The sequence below is a fragment of the Zootoca vivipara genome, chromosome 9 (genome assembly GCF_965207765.1).
Source record: "Zootoca vivipara chromosome 9, rZooViv2.hap1.1, whole genome shotgun sequence".
Classification (NCBI taxonomy): domain Eukaryota; kingdom Metazoa; phylum Chordata; class Lepidosauria; order Squamata; family Lacertidae; genus Zootoca; species Zootoca vivipara.
The window spans coordinates 4,521,281-4,527,304 of record NC_142592.1 but is presented as its reverse complement, the minus strand read 5'-3'; positions in this window follow the sequence as shown (position 1 = coordinate 4,527,304).

Here is a 6,024-nt window from a genome sequence, read left to right as displayed (position 1 = left end):
TTACACTTGTTACTATTCTCCCCACACCTAAGAATCTTTCTTTTCCATACAAATGTCTACCTCTCCTCTACTTATAATCTGACACTGACAGCCAAGATTTGGTCAGATCTAACAACCCCACTGTGGAGCAGTTCACTCATAAATTCCCCACAGCATGTATAGTCCTTGGCGGGGATTTTATGCCCCAATTGGAGCAACTGCGGAGGATTCCCTTTAGGCTTAGACGGTATCTTCCTAACCTCACATTGTTATTTGGATAAGAAATTTAACGCACAGGGCCTGAAATTGTTGGAATTTGTATCCCAACCTAATTTACCGTATTTACTCTTCATGGTAGTCCTGTAGACATAGCTAAAGGTCGGTACACTTATTTGAGCAAAATTATAGTCTTCTTCATTATTCACATTTGTAAACACTTGAAGTATTAGAACGACCACTTTCTAATATCTATGGAAACATGCCAACAACTGGATCTGCAAGTATGTTTGGAGAAATGCAGAGCGTGAAAAGACTGAAATGGCCTCACAGATTGAGCAGTGATATTCAGAAGACGCTATATAGTAATCCCCTGAATACTCATAGCCCTGCATGACTTACCTATCATTATCCCAGGATGAGTGATTTTGAAGAATTATTTCAGTAACATTACTGACCCATTAGGCTGTGTGAACTTGTTCAAATTTCAGTTTGCCTCAATTGATTTTGTGCTGTGTTGTAGTTGTTAAATACTCTCATAGGTAAAGGCACCCCTGACCATTAGGTCCAGTCGTGACCGACTCTGGGGTTGTGGCGCTCATCTCGCTCTATTGGCCGAGGGAGCAGGCGTAGAGCAGGCGTACAGCTTCCAGGTCATGCGGCCAGCATGACAAAGCCACTTCTGGCAAACCAGAGCACACGGAAACGCCATTTACTTATCTACTTGCGCTTTGACGTGCTTTAGAACTGCTAGGGTACCAGTCACATCTCTTCCCAGCTTGTTTTGCACAGAATCTGTCATTCAAGTGATTTGCATGGCTTTAACCTTTGCAGTTGCAGTTATATTGATAGAAACTGAGCTGTAATATCTTCATCTACTGGGGATCCAGCTCCTAAGGAAAAGAAATATATTGGAGGCAGTTTTCTGTGCAGCTTTTGTCCTCTCTAGAAAAAATGAGCAGAAGTGTTCGTTCATTTCATATGACACGGTTGGAAAACATTTTATTCGGAGGGAGGCAGACTCAGGTGGAAGGCTTTGATGATCAAGGCACTGGCATTCCTCCATTCAGGCTGTAATCTTGCTTCCCCTCCACCCCTAGACATTTCAGAATGAAGGCAATGTGATGCAGGAAGCACTGCTTTTGCTGGAGGCATTATTTTTGCTTTGTTTGCCTTCAGAGGTGGCATCAAAGCACCAAATTTTATATCCTGTGTAGTGCTGTGACATTATCATGCTCACTCAGCCATCCTTGGTTGACCAGGATCACAGTGATCATAGGAAGGAGCATTGAGGAGGTGAGGGGAAGCTGCTGAAATAGCAGAGCACGCTTAGGAGGAGGCCTGAAAAGAGACAAATGTTTGGGTTAGGTTGGGGAGTCACAATTTGTGTGTGTGAACATTTGGTGCACTGTTAATGTTTGAAAAGCATGGATCTTCCAGGCGCATGTAGAGCATACCTGCCAAGTTGCTGTCGGAGAAATAAGGGACCGGGCCGGACATAGCAGACCGGAAGTAGCACTGCCGCCATTTTGGAACTGGGCGGAGCATGCTCAGAAGTGACTTTTGATGCTGCTTTGCCCAGTTCCAAAATGGCCGCCGCGCCAGAAGTCGCGCGGCAGCCATTTTGGAACTGGGCAGAGCAGCATCAAAAGTCTCTTCTGAGCATGCTCTGCCCAGTTCCAAAATGGCCACCGCGCCAGAATAAACCGGGGGAAAACAAAAAAATCCATTTTTTCAGCTAGGAACAGCTGGGAGAACGGGGATTTCCCGGGGAATACGGGAGACTTGGCAGCTATGATGTAGAGACATATTCCCCGAATGTTTCTGCAATAGTCACTCTTGTGGGGTGCAAGAAATTCAAAGCAGACTTAATATAAAATGTTACTTGAAGCCATTATTCAAGAAAAATATTCATAAAAGCAAATGCCTGCTCTGGATACAGTACTCCGGTAAGTGTTTATGCAAGCCAATAAAATATTTAACGGTGATCCAGTGAAATGCACTCAAGGATATTATCTATGGATGAAGTCAAAGCAAAAACCACAACTTGAGTATTTCTGTTTATAGTGAATTCTTTCTTTTTAATGGGCTTTCAACTATTGCAATGCAGGCTTTTTTGTTATTCTAATTTATGAAAGTTGTGCCATTTATTTTGAGTACTGGCTGTAGCATTTTTATTTGAAATCTTGTTCTGTCTTTCCATAAGCCAAGCCCATAGGTGGAAGCTTTGTACATTGACTGCACCAGCAACTTTTTTCTACTCAGAATTGAGTGTCATTGAGCTCAATAGGGCTTGCTCCCAAGAAAGGGAACAGACTGCATCCTTATTTGAGTATCTGTCATTGCATGTTTTGTAGACAGACAGAGCTGTGGCAAAATAAAAAATTTAAAAAGTGTATAATGCTTTATTTCCAGCAAAAAGGCTTTTTTAAAATGTTAAGGCTCCAAATTAGGAGATGTAAAAATCATTATTTCAGGCTCAAGGACTTAGATCCATATGCATGTTCATGTGTACGTCATCTTCACTCAAATTTGTTTTGCAACTGAATGCATGTTGTGATAGTTCCCCATTTGTTGAATCCCTTCCCCAGCATCTGTCATTATTAACATTCAGGAGGAATTTAAAAACATTCCTGTTCACCCAGGTATTTGATGACTGAAAGATCCTGTTCCTGGCATCCTTGAATAATATTAGCTATGAGAGGTGACTTAAAAATTTTTTTAAAAAAATGTTTTTACTTTTGGATTATGTTGTTTTACTGTTTTGCTCATCGCTGCCCCATGCTCGTTTGGGAGAGGGCAGGATAGAATTTTAATAAATGAATTAAATGGTTAGCAGGAAATCCCACTGATGTCAATGAGATTTGCAATTTGACGCATATTTTTATGTTGGAAGGAAAGGTTGCATCCCACAGAGGCATTAGATTTGGAGTGGCTTGAATGTAGAAATCAGATTCTGCAAGTTGTGCCCAGATGTCCATTTTAGACATGCCCTATGTTTGTGCACTTTCAGCACCTCATCAGAAATAATAACAATAATAATAATTTTTTATTTATATCCCGCCCTCCCCAGCCAAGACCAGGCTCAGGGCGGCTAACACCAAATATAAATACAGTAAAAACATACAAACAAAAAACAAACAAACTTGATTAAAATATAAGTTAGAATACAGTTTAAAATGCATCTTACTACCTCAGTGCAGCAAGGCAGCCCATACAACAGCATAAGCATCTGTCAGCTTCAAGCCTTTGTGGCTTGATGGGCCAAGATTTGTTAAGAGTGCAAGAAAAGCTGAAACGCTTGAGATGCTTAAGCCAATAAGCAGTATTTTTCATGAAATTGAATATTAATATGCACTCAAGACTTGAGAACCACTGAAGAAGCCCGGAAACCATTGTGGGAGTGAGCTATCTGCTAACCCCAACCAAGTTGGGTGTGAATAGCCAGGGCGAAACAGATTGAAAACGCCGGCACCCTGTCTGCCTACATCTTTTACCCACAGCTTCAACAACATCCGCCTGCAATTCTACCAGCATTCTTTGATAACATCAAACTTACTTCCGTTGGCATCTGCATGAACTGATCTGAAGGAAATTAAAAGACTGAATTAAATACTATAAAATTTAATTGAAGAGGACATTTAGACTAAGTCAAAAAATTGAAAAGGTCATCAGAATCAGATACCAACAGTTTTGGTAGTTTGTAAGTCCCAGTGGCTTTTGCATTAAGTTTTGCATTTTAATGTATAGATTTATTTGAAGACTATTGTGTCTTGCCCACGTGTTGCATGCTTTATTATATCACTAGAATGTCATATCAGCTGGCAGCAGCTGCCCAATGTATCAAACTCTGAACTTTCTGCAAGCAAAGGACGTGCTTTACCATCCAGCTTTGGCCCCTCCAACTTTTTTAAAAAAGAGTCTATTGTTTGAGTTTGACTTAAGACGACTCCTCTTTGCTGCCCTTGGGAATCTGCTCAGAATCCTGGGTTGCAAAACCTCTTCATGGCCAGGGTCTGGCAAGACGATTTGTACAGTTCCAGCTGTGAGTTTGCATTGATGGAAATGTTAAGCCTTGACCTCAATTTCTTTTTATCTTCATCCCTTTTTAAAACATTAGGTTGATTAGACTGGGTTTTATCCAGGTGTGCTTGGCCGGACAATTGTATAAGACTGTTTAGAAGTGCTCTTTGATAATGAAAAACAGTCAGATCCATCAGAAAGAGAGCAGGAGCAAAGCATTGTTTGCCTATAGAGATGCCTGCCAGTAGAGACGCTCAAGGTCGTTCCTATAAATAGGACATCTTTTTCCCTGCACAATCCTGTGCACACGGTCTGAAAAATTGATTATTATGGCATGCAACAGGAAGCTTTCTTTGGTCAACTCTCACGGAATTAGCAATGATGTCAGATCCATAACAGATGTGGGCGAGGGCATCAGAACATGACTGTTTATTTTCTTTGCTACAATCATGCACAAAAATAGAACGAGATAAGATATCGGGCAGCTCTCTGTTTTGATGCATTTAGCAGAGTGAATAGATGTTAGCATGAAAGCAAACTGGAGAAGGACTATTTTAGGCATTTTACCAGAAAACATTTTTTGCTCATAAAAAAACTGATCCATCAACTGAGAGCTGTACATGCAGATGGGTCTCCCCTATGTGCATCGCTTGATGAATTGGGCATCTTTATCCTGCGCGTTTGAGTGAAGTTGTAGGTGATCTGCTCTGTATTCCCTCTGAATGGGAGGCAAGATGCGCACATCACTTTCTTTGATCTGGAACAGGACCTGAATTGGGTGAATGCTCCAAAGAGAGCCCACTTCAAGTTTTACAGTTTTAAACTCATGGAGGGGGGAGTAGGGCTGCATGCACCACCCCGCCCTCAGTTTTAGGTTTAACCTTTTGAATTTCCATTTCATTCTTCTGCCTAGATGCCAGTGCTAAACTGATTGCTATATGTCTGAGAGATCAGCCAGATGATGAGCTAACTCCATTGAATAGTGTTGTGCTTGAGAAAATGTTGGGTGTACCAGCCATGACATTACATCTGTCAGATCTCTTCAGCCATGTCAGTCATCACTTGAAGTTGCAGTTATCAGGTGATGAGTATGCAGCTGTGGAACTAGAGGGACTGACTGTTAAAGCGCTCTAGTAGTCTAGTATTCCCAGACTGGTTTAACAAACAATCCTTCACAGAGAATTCTGGGAGCTGTAGTTCTGTAAAGGGAATAGGTGTCTCCTAACAACTCTCAGTGCCCTTAACAAACTACAGCTCCCAGAATTCTGTGGACTGTTTAAAAATGGTATCATAGAGCTTTAAATGGTATGAATGTAGCCTTTTACTCATTTTCAACCATCCTCTGTTAACCCTATTTTCTTCTCCACTTCTATCAGCATTTTCACACTTTTCTTCCTGCACTGCTCCAGGTCTCTTGGAACATCTCCTTTTAAAACTCTCCCATTACTTTCTTCCTCCACTGCAGAATGCTCCCTCCCTCCCTCCCTCGTGTTCTTTTTCTTGAAACCATGACTGTCATCTCTTGCTAACTCCACAAACTTGGATTACTGACCCAACCATCTTTCTGAAGCCAGATTTCCCAGTCACTCCATTTTATAGCCCTCCTTGTTCCACCACAGGTCTCTCTGTCTCCATATCTGTTATATCCCTTTCCTCTTCCTTCCACATCTCTCTGCATCCCCGTACTCTCTCAGCCATTCCTCTTTCTTTCCTTCTGCCAGATCTTTCTCTGCCTCCATCTCTCTGTAACCCAGTTCTATCCATTTCCCTACTCTGCATCACACAATACTTTCTCTTCTGTCTGTA